The following is a 22003-nucleotide window of genomic DNA, read 5'->3' as shown; positions in this document are numbered from 1 at the left end:
TGCAATCCTTATTTAATTGTAGTTCCACATCCCCCTTTGATCTGAGACTGAGTTTCACACACCTCCTCACCTCCTAGTTTGAACAGGTAAACTTATATCTCTCTCCCTCCCCCTTATCTGGCATCTGAATCAGTTGTTTGATACAATTTTTAACATGTTACAAAGTCAATTCTGAGTTACATTCCAGCTGGTCAAACACAATTTGAATATTTACAATGGGGTTATTTCACTTCATTTCTATCACATCAGAAAACAGTTTCAGTGGCTTTCAGCACTCTTTCTAAGCCCTTTTAGTTTACTCAGTTTTTGACTATTAATATGTCTGATAGTTCTAGGCAGAACTCCAGACATGGAACCTCCCTTCTAGGATAGTATTGTGAATATTATTGTGCTGGGGACTGTCAAAAACCACAGAGGGTTAGATGCATATCTCACTCTCTCTCACTATCTCTGACTGGCTTTGCAGCTTATACCTTCACAGAGCCTTGGTTGTCTCAGGGCATACTGGCATATTAAACTGGTCAATTTCTGCATTTGTGGGCTCTTGTATTGTTCAGCCACCCAGCCCCATTAATGTAGACACAGGTAACAACTTACCATTCTTTCATTTGTCCAATGAGAAAATTATTTTAAAAAGCCTGGAGCATTATGTCACTAAGACCTAGTTTTGGATGTGCAATGATGCAAAACAAACAATATAAGTTTGAGGTCAAAGCAGTAATTTAGAGAAACATTCAGTGAGACTATTTTACAATGGTTAGGTTCTGCATTGGATGTCCTCAGCTATAGAAAGAGAAGTAATGCACATATATAACACTTTTCATGATCTTAAGGCATTTTAACCAAGTTATACAATTTTCTATAAGCAGTTCCTGCTGTAACCTGGGAAATATAGGAGTCACTGAGGTTTTTGAACTCAGTATAAGAAGCAACCACTGAAGTAACTTGGACTGATTAAAGCCACAACTTAACATAATCCCTTTAGTCTGCCTACTTTCCAGTGAGTTCTCAAAAATGCTCCTCCTATCTGTACTCTTAAAAGATCAAAAATTAGCTTGCTAGAAATGGAGCTTCAAAGTGACATGCAGTTAAGAATATAACCCAGATGTACTGGCTGATGACTGTAGTGCATTGTTTTTCTATAGTCTTCCCTTTTCTATACAAGACAAATCAACATTTAAAGTCAAAGTCGAGCCTATTGTCATATGCACAAATACATGTATGCACAGGTGCAACGAAAAGCTTACTTGCAGCAGCATCACACGCACATAGCATCAGATACACAATATTCACAAAAAACATAAATTAAGCATAAATTATACACAATTTTTACAAGAAATAACACAAGTAGAACTAAAGAAAACAAAGTCCATTGTAGTGCAAAGTGGTCAAAGTGGTCATCGTGTTGCTATACTGAGGTAGTGATTAGGGTTGTGCAGGTTGGTTCAAGAACCGAATGATTGAAGAGAAGTTGCTGTTCTTGAACCTGGTGATGTGGAACTTCAGACTTCTGTACCTCCTGCCTGATGGTAGGTCCAAGAAGATGGCTTGGCCTGGACGGTGAGGATCTTTGATGATAGATGTTGCAGTAAAGGAAGAGATGGCCTTTCAAGGTCCTGATGGACACGTGTTATTAACCAAATCCTGATTAGAATCATAAAATATAGAAAGTGGACATTATGCCCATTGTGTGTGTTGGTTCCTCAGAACAGGTTTCCAGTTAGTCCAAGTTAATAATAGAAGACAAAAAAAGTCAAAAGACAAAAAAAAGGTTTAGAATGCCTGCACAAAAACAAACATAAAGTGTGGTGAATAAGGATGATAAGATGCAACAGCAAATAGCCATGTGGGATTCTGTTGGGGTAGCTGTGAAAACTGAAAATTACACAAGATAGGGCAGGAATGGGCACTAAATATTTCAGGATACAAAGTGTTTCAAAAAAAATAAGGAAAGAAAGAAGTGACAGTAATAATAAGGGAAAATACTATAGTAATAGAGCCTGAAGATGTCTTTGAGAGGTCAAGCAAGGAATTCATTTGATTAAGCTTGAAACATAAGGAGAGAGCAATCATACTACTGAAGATACTCTGTGGATGACCATTTAATGAGAGGTAGATAAAGGAGCACTTCGCAAAAATAGTTAAGAATTGTTGAGTGGTGATTTTGAGTGATTTCAGTCACTGCAGTATTGATTGGAACTGTATTAAAGGGCAAAGAAAGGGAAAACTTTCTGAAATATGTTCGAAGATCTCTTTTGTTGACATCAATAGGTTTCAACCCAGTGACGAATGAGGCATTATTGGATCTGGTTCCAAAAAAAGAGATAGACCAAGTGCCAGTGGGAGAATACAAGAAGTGGTGACCATTGGATCTTAAGGTTTAGATTAATAGTAGAAAGAGGCAATAACTTCTAAATTGGTGTACGGCTAAATTCAAAGGAACGAGAAGGGACCTGTCTAGGAACAACATATTGGGAGATAAAACCATTGTGGACAAATGGGTGACCTTTAAAGAACATATGTTTCAGATATAGGCTAAGTACATTCTTGCAAGGGGAAATGGGAAGGGAACCAAAGCCAGGTCTCTTTGACTAAAGTGAGAAAGAAAAGAGATCATAACAACAAAAAGAAAGTTGCATGGCTCATGACAAATGCATAATTACTTTGAGGACTTGGTTGAATATGGTAAACTGAGAGGGGAAGTCCAAACCAAAATAAGATGAGCAAAGTGAGAGGATGAGAAGAGAATAACAATTAAGATGAAAGGGAGTCCAAAAGTATATTTGTACTGGGTGCTATTTACATGCATTTCTTCCTTTAAACTTTTTAGATCTCTGATCATCTTTAAAATCCCTGAAATCAACATTGTTGCTTAAGTGAGTGGCATTATCTTAAGCCTTAATTCTGCGAGTTATGTACTTGCTTCATAAAAGAGCAACAAAATACATCAATCTCAGTCGGGAACTCAACAAATAGTGCATAGGTGAACAGTACATCATTTGTTCATATGTGAGCTGTTTGGGAATGATGAAATGGAAACACTTACTTCGCCTTCTACAATAATCTCTCTGAAATTAATTTCTGAAGTTTGACAATTCTGTAGTTTATAAATACACCCTGTGAATTGCAGTCAAAAAGCAACAGTATTGAGACATCTTGAAAGTAAATACTAGATGTCCAGATACCAGATCCTGCTTTTTATAATTTATGCTTTTGACATATGGTAACAAGATGGATAAACATTATCCAGGGCAAGCATTAATTTGTTGCTGAACAGATATTTGTTCAGTTAATTTAGAGGCAGGAGGGATCACATCTGCAGTTTATTTCCATGAGTGCCTCTTCACTGCGTGGCTTTCATAAATGTTTCCTCCTCAGTTGAATTTTCCCATTTCCTTAGAAGGTAACCAAGACTAAACACATGCTTTTAGTGCTATTACTGGTACTTTTCATCTGTATTGTTTATAGACTCACATATGCAACCCTTCAAAACAAATGCTCAAACCAAGTCATTTATCCCTCTATAAATGGTAGAATTGACTTTTTAACACAAAATTCCATTCTCCCATTCCAGTAAACTTCAGAGACAACAGGAAAAGATAAATCATAAAACTCAGAAATCCTACACATCATAATTAAGACTAGGATGCATTCACAGCAGGTCTGTCAAATCTGAAAAAGAAAAAAATGAATAGTGAGGGATCTTTCATTTGAGTTCCAATAAAGCATCTCTCATCCTCTGCTGCACCATCACCTTCAGTTGCTTGAGCTCTAAACTTTGGAACTCACTGACTAAACCTCTCCATTTTTCCTACTTTAGGATACTCTTTAAAACTTACCTCATTAATCAAGCTTTCAATTCCTTGTCACCTCCATGTTTAACTTACTATCACTTTAATGCAATTATGCTTCCTTCAAGCTATATTAATGTTGCTATAGAAATAAAGTTTTTGTTATTTTAAAGTGTTACAATACAACATTAATAGTTACTCTCTTTTAGATGCTGACTAATTTAAATTCCCTCCAACTTCAGATAGTTATTTTCTTGTTATTTCTGTTGTTTACGTTCTCCTTTTTGTTAGAGTTGCCACAATCAATGAAAAGGACAGGCAGCTGATCCACTCCCAGGTGTCTGCTATTGCCACTCAGGAAAATGTACTCCTCTGTTTTCCCTTCCATCAACGTGGGAAACTGATGCCCACATTTATCACCTGTTGCTGACAGCCCATTCAGATTGTGAATTCTTCAGATGAGAAACAAGAGGCAGAAAATGCCCCACACCCCGACAATCCCCTGTACATTGTCAAGATGATAATACATACCTGTTAGTGCACTTATTTATGAAATGCAACATCTGTTAATCTATAGTTTAACAAATATGCTTTATTAAACAAAAATACTCATTCAATTTTGTTTCTTTTTGATTTAAATAATCCCCAGGAATCATACTGTGAAATTTTTTTTTAATGTACTAAAGTTGTACAAGACTTCTTTCAGGGAAAACCTTTTTGCTATCAGTTGCTGTTAGCATATATTTCTGTTTCTTTATACAATGTAAGTAGAGTAATGTCATTGTTGACATCACTGCACTTTTAAATTAATCAGCTAATGCACAAAGCATATGATGCAAAATAACACAGCAGTAGAAGAACTTTTATGACCCTCCTACCCAACCCTAGCAATGGATTCAAGAAACCAGTATGATATTAAAAACTTCATGTAAGATTGATTGCCATCCCTTAGGACTCATGTAATCTTATGAGGCCCACAAACAACAGAAACTAATTTATATCATGAAGGGATTCATGATGGGCAATTTCTAATGCAAAACGCGTAACAGTTATAGGGAACCTTTTTTTAACATACACCCTGGGTGTAGTATTAAATCACAGCAAACAGAATTAGGTCAAAATCCTCCTTAGGCAGGTATCATTCTCCAAAAGGTAACACGTTCTGTGGAAATAACGGTAAACACAACGTGTAGGTCAGGAGTCGAGATCCGAGCAATGCTCATGGCCAGAAACTTTGCAAGAGAATGACAAGAATAATCTGGTGCTCTAATTTTCATACCAAATACATATTCAAAAGTTTATCTTGCTCCTGGAAAAACCACCCTTCCAGGACCCAATAATGAGTTTGATGAATTCTGAGTTTTAAAGGAGATGAGAAGACTCCCAAAGCATTCGTACTGAGTGCAAAAATAAGTGAGATATAACTTATTTAAGTATTATTATTGCTCAGGAGGCTAATTAAGATTCTGTGACTGACTGCCGATTAGGACATCACAGCAAAGACAGACAGCTAGGCTGGTATCATCTGATAGATATAAACAGTTGCATTTTTTTGCCTTCCTTTCCTTAGGCAAGTCTTTTTTCTGACCTTCTTTATATACATGTCCTAACATGTCTGCTTCCTCCCTGAAGCAAAGCAATTATTGTTGTTTGCTGAATATAAAATTTGAAAACAAATATGCCAACATTTGAAACTACTGAGTAAGAAGGTAAAAAAAAATAACAGATTTTTCAAGAAAGATATTCATGGTGACTTTGTCTTGTGGATTTCAATGCCAGACAAGGAAATCATTGAATTATTTTTGCCCCATATTCAATATTAAATTTCACTGAGCAAACATGAAATAGTGCAATTATGATTGCTCAACATACATTGAGTGAATAATGGTTAACAACCATCTGACAACACAAGCTATTGTTCAAAATTGGCAATACTTTCTCAGGCAGGTTGATGAATCAGCTCCCAGCATATTTTGATCTGACCTCCTTTGGGTGGACCCACAATCAGGTTTATAGTAATAGATGAATAAAAAAAGACATTGCTCATGAGTTTGCTCATGATCCCAATAATACTATGATAATATGGATGGTTCTATCCATATCCCCCAAAGAGGAAAATCTTTAGTGTAATGCTATTACAGTGCCAACCACCCGGGTTCAATCCTGCCTCTATCCATAAGGAGTTTGTATGTTCTCTCTGTGTCTGCGTGGGTTTCCTCCTGGTGCTCCGCTTTCCTCCCTCATCCCAAAGACGTACAGGTTAGGAGCTGTGGGGATGTTATGTTGGCGCCGGAAGCGTGGCGACACTTGCGGGCTGGCCCCAACATGTTCCCAGTAAAGCAACAAGACACATTTCACTGTGTGTTTCAATATACATGTGACCAATAAATAAATATTAGTTAATCTTATCTTGAATGATATACAGATTGCAGTGTATCTCAGGTCTGTGCGTCATACATTACAATCTGCAAGAAGTCTTTGGTAGGTGTAATGGTGATAGTCTTGAAGTATCATCCCACAGAAGTATTTCAATTACATCTTAAGTGTTTCATAATTACATTTACCAATTTTTCTTCCAAGAAATTGTATTTAAAATTGGGATCTTCTTTAGAAACATTATTTTATGAGAAACAAGGGACCAATAAAGCTTTGCAATATTTTATCAATTGCCAAACATCTGTTTTAAGGCAGCAGATTTCAGTTGATCAGAGTCAAGGACCAAAGGAACAAACTGAATTTGCATAAAGTAAGGATTGATTGTGCATTTTCTGTGAGAGGTTCTCAACAGTCAAATGGGCATATCAGAAATTCATGTGTGAACAAATAATTCAGACAAATATCAGAAGAATGTGACTATACATGCACAATGTGACTACTTTTCTATAAAAGTGCTCTCATTAAGGAAGGCCTCCTGTGGGAATGCTTTAACAGAATTATCCCTCCTCTGTCAACAGGAATTTTTCATGTTTGCCTTTGGTTTTTGCATGAAGAATTATCCCATAATTCATGATTGACATAATCTTAAGCCTCAAACAAAGCCAAGTGATAGAGGCAGGTACAATTACAATGTTTAAAAGATGCTTGGATAGGGATATGGAGAGGAAAGGTTCAGAGAGATATATGCCAAACACAGGCAAACGTGATTAGTGTAGGTAGGCATCTTAGTCAGCATGTACAAGGTGGGTCGAGGGACTTGTTTCTGAGCTGCATAACTCTAAGAATTTAAAATTGCCTTATTGGTTCTAAAGGAAATTCCTTGTCAAAAGCGTTCCAGCTTTGATCCAGTTCTGCATTGGGCTGAGCTGAAAGGAAACTGGCTTGTTAGATTTATTCCTGGAAGCCAATTATGTGACTTTTAATCATGTGACTTTTGATCCCAGTTTGCTGATGTTATTGCTAAGGTTAGGTTAGGGGGTCTTTGCTCATGGTTTTGTATTAGCAGTTGTCACAGTTCTGTTAGTAAGAAGCTTAGACTAAACCTTTGTTTGTAAAATGTATGGGTATACTGCTCGAAAATAACAAGGTCCTGGAAAATAACTTGCATGGGAGACCTGGTGAAGAGGTTGCCTTTCAGTCCAAGGGGGAAAACAGAACTCACGTCAACAAGAGTTGCTAAATGAGGAAAACTTCAACAACAGTGATGGAGCCAGGTCTAGGAATAAATCAAATCATTGAGTCCTCAGAATCTATGAGTCTAAAAGTAGGGCTATTTGAGTCAACAAGCAAATATTTCAGAATTTCCTGTTACTATGAACTTATATATTGCTATTGCTTATGAACATAGCTCTTTCTTGGCTAAGTGTTCTTCTGATTTTGCAGCCGTGAATCATAGCCAATACTTTATAAATAGAAAAAAAACAGCAAGGCAACCACAGTACCCTGTGTTGCTGAATCTGCTCTGTGGTTTGAGAGGAGTGAGCATCTGTACTCCCGTGGGAGAGAAGAGCAAACTTTGGCAGCCATTGGGCAATCAGTTCTCAATGCTGTGTGATTCCCAAACAATCCAGGAAGGTTGGCAAACTTACCTCTGACTTGAGCCTCTGCAATTAGATCCCAGATATTTCATGAGAACCTCAAAGCCTTAGTTAAAAAGAAATTGGCAAAAAACTTCGTGTGGAAGTTCTTGTCATCTGTTCAGGAAAAGCAAGTGAAAATCAGAACCCATCAGCTTTTGATGGCTACTGAACAGATAACATTGGCAATTTTAACTCCCTTCTGTACCCTTTATATCAGGGTGTCAGGATTTAAATTTCCCACACAAAATAAATTTCATTGACAAGTATTCTCCACTAATTATGTAAAATAGATCTGTGAGTTACTGACGTTATATTAGTTGAAATAACTTAGCTTTATAACTTTCACCTATTTTTTTCTGACGGGTCAGTTCAGCAAATCACATGGAAAAGTTGTTTAAAAGTTTTTCACTCTGCTTGTCTAGCTTAATTTGAATGATCAGCTGATATTTAGAGTCCTCGTGAGTTTATGTCCCTGAACCTTCCATTTTCTGTTCTGGCAGACAGAGACAGAATGGGTAGGAAGTGACTCCAGGCAGTGGAATAGAAAATATAGCAACAAGGGAACGATCAAGCCAGTAGAGTGGAAAATCAACCAAAGAGGGAATAATTGAAGATAACAGGTTATTTGAAGAGGCAACCTGCACATCAATTTAAATCTCCCAGCTGCATTGTGAAACTTTCTTGCAAATACCACATGCACCCATTCTAACAGACAACTGAATGATTTTTTAAAGGACGATAATATAATGCAACATGCCATTCGTGTTCACAGGTTTAAATTAAATAAGCCTCAAGGGCAATTTTCCAACTCCTGGTTTCTGGCATGGAACCTCACCTGCAGGAATTTGTTATTAGAAATTCAGGCACAAGCTGATGTGATTTTATGACCAATTGGTCAGGAAATTGTGTAAAACACATGCCTGGATTTCCAAAACCTTTGACAGCTAGTGAAGTTTCCTGTGCAATGTTGGAAAATGACTACACCTACATTCAATTACAACTGTAGGATTCATTTTTTAAATGTGATGTCAAATAATAATTTGTAATGTTCCTTTTTAAATATGAAATGATGACAAATCGAACAATCTCACTGCTCTGTTGGGAAGTCTGAGGTATAAAAAGTATTTGCATTCTTAAATTAGAATTTCTGAAAACATGATTTTTAAGGTGAAGCCATTTTTAAAAAAACTAATTATTATTTCAAAAATTGCCAATACTTTATGTTAAATAAATGATAAATGTTAAATAAACAAATTTAAAAAACCCAACCAAAGGATTAAGCCAATAATTTAACATACTGTAGCGGTTGCTACCGCGGAATAAAACAAGACTCTACTCGGAGGATTGCCAAACAGAACTGGTTTTTTTTCCCGCCTTGTGCGGGCCCTTTAAGGGAGAAAAACTCCCGCCCAAAAAAAAAACCGGCAATGATGTAAGTCCTACATCATCAGGACTTTCCCGCGCGCGGGTTCTCCCTGTCGCTCGGAAAGACGAGGCCCGCCGCCATCTTGGGCCTCGTCGCTCCGACGCCGCGCGACCCGACTGCCGAGCCGGTTCGCCCGACTAGACGGTGAGTCGCCACAATACAGCAATAGTTAAAGTGTAAATAATATTTGAATGTCAATTATTGCAGTATCCCTAATCTCCTCTTCCAAGGAAAGCAGTGAGTCTGTAAGAGAAATTGTAAGAATCCAATGGAACAGAACCAAATAGCCACCAAGTAGTTACATCTCAAGTGGTAAAGAAAGGAATCCATAACCTGGAGCTTACCTCTACTGAGTAAGGAAAACAGTGTATATTGTCCACAATAAAGGCACAATATATAGAATTATATAAACTGACCAGAGCTGACCCCTCCCCAATAACTAGCTCTTATGAATAACTTATAATTGTAAACTGCCGAATAGCACCAATAGAATCCAAAGTACCCTTATCATATTGCCATCCCATCCTCCACCTTAAGTATTTGCATTCTGCTCCCTACCACTGTGACAGCACTATATATCATCTTCAAAATGCACAGCAGTCATCGAGTTTATAGTCATGTGCACAAGTACGATGAGGTACAGGTACAATGACAATCTTGCTTGCAGCAGCATCACAGGCAAGTACCTCACAAACCTATGACTGCCATCTAAAAGGGTACATGGAACAACCATCACCTACAGTTTCCCCTTCAAGTCATACAGCACTTTTATTTGGAAATACATCTGTGATGATGGAGTGACAATATAAGATTTTGGCCTTTTCCAAAGACTACAGGTTACCCAGAAGGATAAGAAACAACTCAGTTTATCAGTTCATAGATAAATGAGAGTTGCCTTCAATATCAGGACAATATATGCACAGACTCTGTGACAGATGAAACAGGAAAGATACCAAGCAGTGGGCCAAATCACTTTTGGCAGCCCCTTACTTTACTCCCTATACATTCATGACTATGTGGCCAAACTCTGTTCTAACTCCATTTACAAGTTTCCAGATGACACCACCATAATGGGGCAGATCTCAAACAATAACGAGACAGAGTAGAGGAAGGAGATAGAGAGCTCAGTGGCAAGCTATCAAGACAACAACCTTTCCTTCAATGTCAGCAAAACAAAACAGCTGGTCATTGACTTCAGGAAGTGGGATGGAGTACATGTCCCTGTCTGTATCAATGGTGTTGAGGTGGTGACTAAGAGCTTTAAACTCCTAGGTGTAAACATCACCATCAACCTGTCCTGGTCCAGCCACGTAGACACTATGGCCAAGAAAGCACACCAATGCCTATATTTCCTCAGAAGGCTAAGGGTTTCAACATGTTCCCGATAACTCTCACCAAATTTTACAGATGCACCATAGAATCAGCTGCATCTAACCACATATCCAGCTGCATCACAACTTGGTATGGCAACTGCCCTGCCCACGACCACAACAAATTGCAGAGTTCTGAGCACAGCCCAGTCCATCATGCAAACCAGCCTCCCCTCCATTGACTCTGTGCACACTTCCCACTGCCTCGGGAAAGCAGCCAATATAGTAAAAGACCCCTCCCACACCAGTTATTCTCTCTGCTCCCCCCTCCCATCAGCAGAAGATACAAAAGTTTGACAACAGATACCACCAGGCTCAAGGACAGCCTCTACCTCACTGTTATAAGACTCCTGAACAGACCTTTTATATATTAAAGCTGAACTATTGATCTCCCAATCTATCTCATTATGTCCCTTGCACTTTATCTGTCTACCTGCACTGCACATCCCCTTTAACTTTTGCAACATTATATTCTGCGTTCTGTTTTTTTTTCTCTTTTGTACTACCTCAATATACCTATGTATGTAATGATCTGTCTAGATGGCATGCAAAGAAAACTGTATCTCGGTACATGTGACAATAGTAAAGCAATCACCAATTACCAGTAGTAGTTTTCTTCTTAGTCATTTTCATGAGTTGTTCAAGATGTTAAGCCAAGGTTCACATGCATCTACCTGAAGAAGCTGTCCCTCTTCTCTTCCTTTTTCTCCTAGATTGTGTTCTGCACTGTCCACCTTCTTGGTTAAATTTAGGACAGGATAACCCCAAAATCAATTGTTGATTGAGATGCACCCCTCAACGTACTTATTCAATATAAAGACAGATAGAAGGATGAATTTCTCTCAGCTGTGGGACCCGCCCCAAAAATGTTATCTGCTTATTTAGTTGTCTGAATAATTTCTGAAGACCAGTTAATTTAACAGAAAGGCTTCAGCTCCAAAACTTTATCAATCCTGCTGTGTCTTCTAGTCCAGTCCATGATCACTGATAACATCTGCTAAGAATTAGCATGGTACCTTCCAAAGCAATGTTGACATTACTTACATTACTGATCAACACAGATTGTACTCTGTGTGTGGGGAAATGTGTGGAAGAGTATTGACTTCTTCATAAACCATGAACACTAAACGGGCATCTAATGTATTTGCAAGTTCAATTGATTATAAACGGATTCATCTTTTTTTGCTATAATGCTAGTTCTCACACTGGTTCTGAACACCCCACCCAACAGTAGTGTGGGAGTATCTTCACTGGAAGCAGTACATCAGTTCAAGAACCTCCTCCAGGATAATGAGGCAATAAATAGCTGACCTTGCCCACAATACGCACTTCCCAGAAATATTTTAAAAAATCATGGATATGATCTGTTTGATGGTAAGTGGGTGTGATGGTTACTGACACTCCAAATAACTGCAGCATGACTCTGCATTGTAACAGCTCCAAGACTGCACAAAGCAATTTGTTTCCCTCAGTATTATGCTTTTTAGTGAAAGGCAATGGTTATGGTCAGGAAGATGACATAGTTTCCTCTTTTTGAATCCAAAAACAACATCATGTGCTCCCAGGGCAGGTGATCTTTTCTTTTATTCATTTCATGAAATGCAGACTTTATTGTCTTTTATTGCCCATTGCCATTTACTCTTGCAGAGGTATAAGTGAGCCACCTTCCTGAAGAACTGCAGCCCTCTTAGTGGTGATACCCCCATAGGTGAAGAGTTCAAGGTTCCAGGTCCAGCACTGATGAAAGATAATACTGCCTTTATAATCCATGCTGCAGCCTCACAGCTATTGTGATCTGGGTTTAATTCTGACCTCTGGTATTGTCTGTGTGGAGTTTGCATGTTCTCCCTGTGACTGTACAAGTTTACTTTGGTTGCCTAACAAATTCTAAAGATGTGTGGGCTCATAGGTCAAATGGCCACTGTAACTTTCTCCTAGTGTGTCAGTGAGTGGAAGAATCTGGGGAAAGTTGATGGGGATGTGGGGAGTATGCAATGGAATTAACGTAGGACGAAAGTAAGTGGGTGTTTGACGGTCGCCACAAACTTGGTGGTCTGAAGGGCTTGTTTCCGTGCTGTGTGACTCCATTTGGAGATTATCCCTACAGCAGTTCTATGATTTTTTCCATTCCCAGATACTTTCTGAGGGACGGTACAAATTCTGCTGAGTGACAGACACTTTGGTAGTTGGTTTTGCACTCACTACCAATTCAGCTGAGACTACTCAAACCCTGTTTTCTGCTAATCTCTTACAGAAAAGATATTAAAAACAACCTCCTCTTTGTTTAGCCTGCCTACATTGCAAATTCAGCTCATGACATATTTTCCGGGTTTAAACAGCTGCAATTAATTTTCTAGTTACGTCCAAATTCCAGTCAAAGTCCTGTTCTTCTGGGAAACCAGCAGTTTCTTTACCCACCTCAACCCTCCACCCCCACCCCCAATCAGAGAGGTCACCAAAATTATCCTAAAGGGGGAAAGGCTTAAAACACCAATCCCAATGAGTCAGAAGATTGTAGAGTTAGGTTTCTCTGGGATTAGACTTTAACTTCAGAGGATCACAGTAAACAAAATGTAGTGCTGTGGTCTTTCGTTCTTTTTTAAATGTTTAACCCTTTCAACTGACCTCCATTGGTCTGATTAGATTGTCTTTGTCTTGAGGTAATGTAGAAATTGATTAAGTATTTGTACAATTGTATGGTGTCTGAAAGCAACCTTAAGTTTACAAGCATAATCCACAAAACAGAACAAAAAACAATGTACTGGGGACAACTTGCAGTGATGGAGTAATTGGTAATTGGTTTATTGTTATCAGATGTAGCTTTGTTTTGCATGCCATCCAGACAGATCATGATAAACATATGTACATCGATATAGTACAAATAGTATCATGTCACAGTTACAGAGAGAGTGCAGTGCAGGTAGACAAGTAAAGTGCAAGGGCCACGACAAGGTAGATTGGCAGATCAAGAGTTCATCTTTATCATACAAGAGTTCCATTCAACAGTCTTATAACAACAGGGAAGAAGCTGTCCTTGAGCCTGGTGATATGAGTTTTCAAGCTTTTACATTCTCTGCCTGATGGGAGGGTGGAGAAGAGAAAATAACCAGGGTGGGAAGGGTCTTTGATTGTGTTGACTGCTTTTCTGAGGTAGAGGGAAATGTAGACAGAGTCAACAGAGAGGATGCTGGTTCTTGTGATAGACTGGGCTGCGTTCACAACTCTGTGTAATATCTTGTGCTCTAAGGCATCCTATCTGGATGCATCACAGCTTAGTATGGCAAGTTGCCACACCAAGGTCTGATGCATCCAGATAGGATGCTTTCTATAGTGCATCTGTAAAAATTGGTGAGAATCATCGGGAACATAGAGCCATGCCGAAATCCTTAGCCTTTTGAGGAAGTAGAGGCACTGGTATGCTTTCTTGGCCATAGGGTCTATGTGTTTGGACCAGAACAAATTGTTGGTGATACTTATACCTACGAACTTGAAGTTCTCAACCATCTCCACCCCAGCATCATTGATACATACAGACAGGGGCGTGTACTCCATCCCACTTCTTGAAGTCCTTGACCAGCTCTTTTGTTTTGCTGATATTGAAGGAAAGGTTGATGTTTTGACACCATGTTACTTGGTTCTCTATCTCCATCCTGTACTCTGTCTCATGTTGTTTGAGATCTGGCCCTTTACAGTGATGTCATCTGCAAACTTGCCACGCAGTTGTGAGTGTGTAGGGAGTAAAGGGTTGGGGATGCAGCCTTGCCAGGCACCAGCGTTGTGGACAATCGTGGTGGAGGTGTTTCTGCATATCTTTACTGATTGCAGTCTAAAATTGATTGCGGAGTAAAATACCTACAATTTTACTCACCCCCTGCTTGAAGTCATTGGAAGTGAAAATCAAGAGAGATAACAGGCTATGTCTTATCACCCATCTACACCAAATCCATATGGTAAGAGTATACTCTGTATTTCCTTCTAATTGTTATAATTTCCTGAGATTTGAGGAATATTCTAAAATCTGCCTACAGTCTATAAAGGAGCTGTGGGACCTGCACCAAAACTGTTATCTTCTTAAGTTATCTGACTAATTTCTGAAGACCAGTTAATTTAACAAAGTTATGAAAGGCTCCAGCTCCAAAGATTTATCAATCCTGTTGTGTTTTCTAGTCTAGTCCATGTTTACCGATAACTTCAGCTAAGAATTTTCATGGTATCTTGTAATGAAATGTTGACATTGATAGCTGGTCAACACAGATAGTACTCTCTGCGTGGGGAAGTGTGTGAAAAAGAATTGGCTGCTTCATAAATCATAATCTTAAGATGTAAACCATCTTCATATTCAAGTGCAGGTTCATTGTAAGCCACATTGCATGTCGGGAGTCTGGAGTTTTTAAATCAATATTTAGAGCATTTCTTTCTGAAGTTCCTTTGGTCTTTCTGTGAAAACTAATGGCCATGCTGAAGATGTTACCTCGGGTTCTGCAAATCAATTCTCCCAGAATATAAATGCATATGAACCTCATTGAGAATTTCAGCAGTTAGATGACAACATGATGAGCTGCAAGTGTGCAGAAGAAGACAAATATTGAACTACTGTAATGTGCCTTTGATAGAAACACTTATCCATTAACAACCTGGCCTTGAGTAAACATTTTAATAAATGGTAGCAGGCTTAAACTCTGGACATAATGGATATATTTTATGTGACTAACTGTGCAAAACAGGGAATTTGATCAGTAAATATAATGACCTGTCAACAGATGGTGAATCAATGGGCAATTTGCCAGCCAATCATAATTTTTGTTTTCCACTAACAACCTTGGATAAACAATTATGTAGCATTTTTAACTCAGCCAGACATTCCAAGGTGGTTCAAAACTGACTGTTGGACCCAAGTATAAATAGGAGGAGGGAGATTAAGGGAGGTGGCTAAAAAGATGAGATTTAAAGTGGCAGTGAAGGATGTAGCAAAATAGGAGAGGAAATTAAATGCAACAGGTGAGAACAAGATAGTCCAAGGCCATGAGTGACAGAACGGAGGGAGTGGAGAACCAACAAGTGAGTAGAGTGAAGAGAATAGGGAGGGATTTATGTATGAGAAGTGGACATATTAAAGTTTATTAAAGTTTTGGAGGGAATTGGAAGGTGAGAATAAAGAGAAGCCAATGGTGGTGAACAAAGGTAGCAATCAATGGTCAAATATAACAACAGGATTCTGAGAGAAGATGCAGGAGACCTCAGATGCTGGAATCTGGAGCAAAAAAAAACTGCTGAGGAACTCAGCAGATCAGGTAGCATCTGTGAAGGCAAAGCGATGGTTGATACGTCAGGTCATGACCCTGCATCAAGACAGTGTAGAAGGGAGACAGCCAGTTTACAGGTGAGAGGGAGAGGTGAGACAGAGTCTGGTAGGTGATTGGTGGAACCAGCTGAGGTAGAGCATGATGGGCAGATGGTACTAGGTGGAAGATGGGAGGGGGGAGTCCATCCCATCTCCATTGAGTCTAATCATGAAGGAAGCGAGTCAGTCACTCTGCAATCTTGAAAAGCCTTTGATAACCATGATATTTTCTAATCTAGGTGGGGTTCTTCCAGTGTCTGCCCTAAACCAGCCAGCCTCAATTCTCACCTCAGTTATGCTGATAAGGAGTTTGTTTTCTGCCTACCTCAAATAGCTGGCACACGGATGAAGATGAGATCCTCTTATCAGAGTGGGCTAACTACAATTTACCACTTCTGAGCATATCATTGAATGGATATTTGCCCACTCGGCATAGCGATTGGAAATTAACCTGGGAGGCATTACCTCATCTTTCCCACCACATATGAACAACTTTTCAAACTTTATGGTTGGAGTTAGAGTAATATAGTCCAGAGTTATACAGCATGAAACCAGGCCCTTTGGCCCAACTCATCCATGCTGACCAAATTGTGTATCTGAGCTTGTCCCATTTGCCTTTGTTTGACTCAATCCCTCCACATTCCGGGCAATGCAAGGACATCAACTTCGTTTTTTTTTATTTTGAAGACAAAAGAGACTGCAGGTGCTGGAATCTAGAACAAAAAACAGAACGCTGAAAGAACTCAATGGGTCAAGCAGCATCTGTGGAAGCAAAAGGTGAAAGTTGATGTTTCAGTTCGAGACCCTGCATCATTTTTATTTTGCACTACACAGAAACTAACCCATTTTTCTGAGAAGGTAAAGCAAAACAGACACTGAGAAGGTTTTAGGTTGAAAATAGATTGTTTTGGACTTGGATGTGGGCTTAAAGGCCACTCTCGGCTTTAGCTGGTGCTTGGAGCTGCTGGGAGCAACCAGTGTGACTCCAGGTTTGCCAGCATTCAGCAGCTGAACAAATATGCATTGAGACATATTTGGGCAATTTAATCTTGGGTTAACAAATTTGAACATAGGATCAAACAGTCTTTGAACCAGCAAGCAAAAACATTCTTTCAGCCAATTAACAGGGAAAATACAATTGCATTTAGCTAACAGTAAATACCAAATCTTATGTACTATTCTGTTCAGGAGCTATAGATCATATTAAATCTATATCAAGTAACTTAAATTGGTCAGACAGAAGCATCCTTTCTTGTTAATAATTGTCAGGACATATTAGCTAATCATTGATCTAGGTAGAATCATCATGAATAAATACTGAAAAACTTTGTGTAGACTGGTGCTAGTTACAATATGTACAACAAAACCGATTTATGTTTTATCATGTTAATTATGTTCAATCTGGAAATTGATATAAATGCAGCATTCATATAGAGAAAATATTATTTTCTGTTCAAGTTGGCACAAGTACAGTGCTCACAATGATATCAATGGCATTTGGATCAATGAAATAAAAGCAAAGCACCACCTGGCAGAACATTCTGGATACTTGATGAGCTCAGGATCTTCACCACCAGTTGTCTCCTCTTTACTACAGTCCTACAGTCCTCCGCAGTGATCACGCGGTATTCATTTTCTTCTTCATACCCCATCAATCCTCATCAACCACAACCATCCACTGCTTGAACAGTCTTTCAGTTCTGCTTATTTCCTCCAGTTGACAGGTTTTCCCTTGAGAACCCAAATGAGTCTCTAACTGTGCTGGTCTCACTTGCAGTAATTATCATGATCACCAAAGCAATTAGCCAAGAACTGCAAGCAACGCCAGTCGATCAAAAGCAGGGTTGCAGTCTAACTGTCTTTTCATGTCTGTAATTTAAGACTATCAATCCTTTCTCAATTTATTTTGCTGTATGATTTTACACAATCCCCTTCTATTATTCTATTGGTAACCACTACTTGATAAAATAATGAAAATATGTAGTAAGAAAACAACACTTAATATTTACTGAGCAACTATAAGTTATCGGAATCTGGATATCAAAGCAACAGCAAAATATGAGAAAGCAATATGAGAAGAGAAATTATACATGGTATGGAAACACATACTAAAATAAGATTTTCATGCACACGTCATACAAGGCATTGTGTGTGTGAGCAGTGCACTTCCTGCAACATTAGTCTGTTTACACACAGCAACCTTGATAATTTCAGGAATCATGTCCAATGTGTGAACTTACCCGTGTGGGTCCCACCATGGCTGGGGATCTTCCAGTTCTCATCTGCCACTGCTGCAGGAATTAATGGAACCAAGACAGAAAGGAGAAAGGATCCCATTTCTGCAAAAGTCAAATGGACTTTGTAATATTGGAGTGGACACCCAAGGAGAAGTTTGGAGCATTTTGGGTCCCCTTCCCAGATAGAGTAGAAGACCAAAGAGCTAAAAGATTTGTTCTATCAGTGTATCAAGAAAGAAATCTTCCACGGAAAATTGTGTGGCAGCATTTCAGTTATGGACATCCCTTTTAAAGAGCAGTTGAATAGCATCCATTACTTCCATGTGTTCTGAATTCCCTGGTCAAGGCTTGCAATTTTCCTTTACTTCACATACTCATCCCATGTCAATTAATGTTGCTATTATATACTCATTAACCTCCATGTTTAGGCACATCATATGCAAGAAAGTCTACAATTCATGGTTGCATTATATGTTTTGCACACTGACAAGTGCTGATGAATCTTAGTGTTCAATGTGAACTTCAGTTCACCCTTACAGTGAATAAAAATATATGCTAGGCAATTGATTTTCTGGACCAGCAGGTAGAAGACTTTTTTTTTTAAGATCCTAGAAAATTTTGTATGTATTACAGAAGTATTTTTGAAGAATATGACCGAACACGTTTACAATGATTGTGACATAATGATTACTGCAGCACTTAAGATAATATTACATATCAATAGCTAGTAGCACTCTAGACACTGAGATGATCTCCCAGTGGGAGGTAAAGGACCTAGAAGAGACCAAGAGATATATTGAAGAGGTTTTGAATCTCTCCTTATGGTTCAGATTGAAATATAAAATACTCAAAAATCAGTAACATCAATCATCTCCATTATTTTTCATATCACACCAACAAGACCTTAAAAATGCCATGGCTTTGAAACATGATTTGCATTAGTAGAATGACCTAGAGCTGTATACTTTAATCTTATCCATATGCATACTTTTATCTTATTTTGGTCCTTAATCAGCTTCAACTTGCACATTGCCTTATATTTCCTGTATCATTATAGACTGCCTAAACAGTTCCTGGTCCCCAGTAATTTCATTAAATTATTAAAAAGACTTTAAAAAGCTTTGCTTCTCTGATAAATGTTAGCAGATCTATAGCTGCTCAGGATGATAAGTTTTTTTGGTAATAAGTTGATAAAGGAATCAAAGATACTGCAATGAGGTTCAAACTAGGTTCCAATGTTCCTCTAACTTGTATACTGTGTCAGTTAGCCAACACTCAGTTTTACCTCCTTTCTCTCACCATTCTTTTCATTTCACCATTGAAGATCTAGCATCCAAACCAAACATCATGCCATGATATTTCTGAAATGTTCGCAGTTTGAAACAATTTCATGCTCATCCAGTTGTTCCACAGAATTCATTTTCACTATTGCAATGTTAACCTTCATGTCGCCCTTCTATACCAATAACTCCCCCACTACCCCTCCCCCCCCCCACACACACATGCACACACAGAAATTTAGAAAATATACATAGCACTGGAAGCATCTCTTTAATTTGCAACACATTGTACGAACATTAGGCAGATGTTTTTTTATTAATGCCATCACCAAAGTGATGTAATGTACTTTTAAAATCTCTAATGGCACATTGTTAAAGTGCACTGTGGGTATTTAGCAAACTACTTTTCAGTTTAGACTTCAACTTTTCAATAATTGTCTCTATTTCTAAAATATATTCTCCATTAAATATAATGGACTCAATAGGAGTCTTGTGCTCCCAGTGTGAATGGCTTTAAGTAATCAGGGAAGGAAGTTATAAGAAATCAAAAAGCAAATGAGAGCATAGGACATACCAAACTAATGAGAGATGATAAATGGATTAGGAATAATTAGTAGCATCATGGGAAAATAGTATAAAAAGATAATTAAACATAAACTGGGATGAACATCTATTGGAACACAAACTATCAATGCAGCAAAGTAGACCTATCCATAATAAACCAGGGTAACTTAGGGAATGATAACGGGAGGAATCAATTATTATATTGAGATAGTGAAAATCAGTATCAGGAATTAAGCATTACAGAGTACAATATACTAAGAAAATATAAGAGAGGAATGCTGAAAGGAGGAGTAGATGGACTTATTAGAGATAACATAATTGCAGCAGGAAAAAGTGATGCACTTACCATTAAGACAGAATCCTGTGGTTACTGAAAAATTATAACAAAGGATCAATGAAAATTATAGGGGTAGTTTACAGTCCACCTAATGGTGGGAAGGAGATTGAGGAAGAAACATACAAACAATTAAAAGAAATTCCCAAATAATTATCAGGGATGTTATCCATTCTAAAAATAAGAAGCAAAAGGGATGATAGAATAAAGTTCCTAAAATGTGCACAGGACCTCTTTCTAACCCATGTAAAAAGCCAAGCAAGGGAAGGTTTGGAATCACATAAATCAGAATATTTTACCTTTAAGATAATAATTAAGCACATCAGTTTTCATAAAACTCTGGCAATAACCTGGATAAGAACTGATTTTGAGGGATTAAATGTAGAATCTAAGGAGGAAATTAAATAGACAACAATGCTAGGAAGCATATGTAGAACAGTAAAATGGGAAATATTTTAAGTGATTCTCAACAAAATCCAAGAAAAGATACTCTATTAGATAAACAAGAATAAACAAAGGACAAATGAAACACCAAAAAAATCCATCCTCAGCAGTTCAGCAAACAATTCAGTAGCAGCTTCACATTACATGCTATTGAAATCCATGGATGCAACTTTTGAAAGTGGAGTACATGAGAACTATATTATGCTAACAATTGAATTTCTATCTCTATGGATGAATAAAGGCAAAAGGGAAAAATTACAAGAAGTGACAAAAACCAGCCACATATATAATAGGCATGACAGCAGATAGTATAAAAAGGTGAGGAAAGAAGTCAAATCGGGATGGAAAACTGACATTAACTTATCAAAGAACATTAAACAAGACAGTGCAATATTCTAGAAGCACATAAATAAAAAAGTAAAGATGGGATGGGATTAGGAGAGAACTCAAATCACACTCAGTAAAATTGAAATGGCAAAAATATTGGCCCAGATTTTCCTGGCAAATGCTGGAACTGTCCTAAGTAACTGTCAAAGAATACAGGTCTCCAGCAAAAGTATTTGAGAAAGTAGAAGCCCCAAATTTCCTGAGCAATCCCCACCTCTGTTATTCCTACTGCACTTCATGCATTTCAATGGAGAGGAACAGCTGCAAGAGAGAGGCAATTTGCAAGTAATTTAGTTGATTGAATAAAATTGAATGTAATTAATTATTTTTCTGTTTCTGCTATTTTTCTGTTCTCATCTTTTTATTCCATAAAACTTTAAATAGCATATTTTAAAATATGGTTTTAAAATAGGTTTTGTGTATTTGTGAACTTCAGAGATATTTACAAGTTTTTCAAATTTTTGACAGCTTTGACAGCTGCCACGCCTGGGTCCAACTACCAAAGCATTTCAGTGGGTGGGCCACGCTATTTACAAATGAAGAAAGTCGCTGGCAAAGAGGAAGCATGAAATTAAGCAATCAAGGGATACAAAACAACATAATAACTTACTCCAAGGGACAATTAGCCATATGACAATTGTTCATGCTTTCTAATGACTGGTTCTAGAGCAATAGGGGAAAGGTTCATGACTAGTTAACAGGAAAACAACTAGACACACGAGTTAAGGCCTATTGTAAAATTCTAAAACAAAATGCTGCGCTGTTGAAAATAGGCTTACGCAGTGTAGTGCAATGCGGCAAACATTGCTGCAA

At 38.1% G+C, this 22003-nt stretch overlaps 1 protein-coding gene across 2 annotated transcripts in view; it reads left to right on the top strand.

Moving 5' to 3' along the window:
* The first annotated feature begins 9339 nt into the window (after window positions 1-9339).
* The window catches only part of LOC127567504 (nocturnin-like), a 463180-nt gene continuing 450516 nt past the window's right edge, over window positions 9340-22003 (top strand). The window contains exon 1 of one of the 2 annotated variants that reach the window (XM_052010472.1): window positions 9340-9377. The gene's annotated coding sequence lies outside the window, so the exon portion shown is untranslated. The remainder of the gene's footprint in view (window positions 9378-22003) is intronic. The other variant, XM_052010479.1, reaches the window with a different exon arrangement.

The sequence above is a fragment of the Pristis pectinata genome, chromosome 2 (genome assembly GCF_009764475.1).
Source record: "Pristis pectinata isolate sPriPec2 chromosome 2, sPriPec2.1.pri, whole genome shotgun sequence".
Lineage (NCBI taxonomy): Eukaryota > Metazoa > Chordata > Chondrichthyes > Rhinopristiformes > Pristidae > Pristis > Pristis pectinata.
The sequence above is the reverse complement of the archived record's forward strand: the minus strand, read 5'-3'. Positions and strand labels throughout refer to the sequence as shown.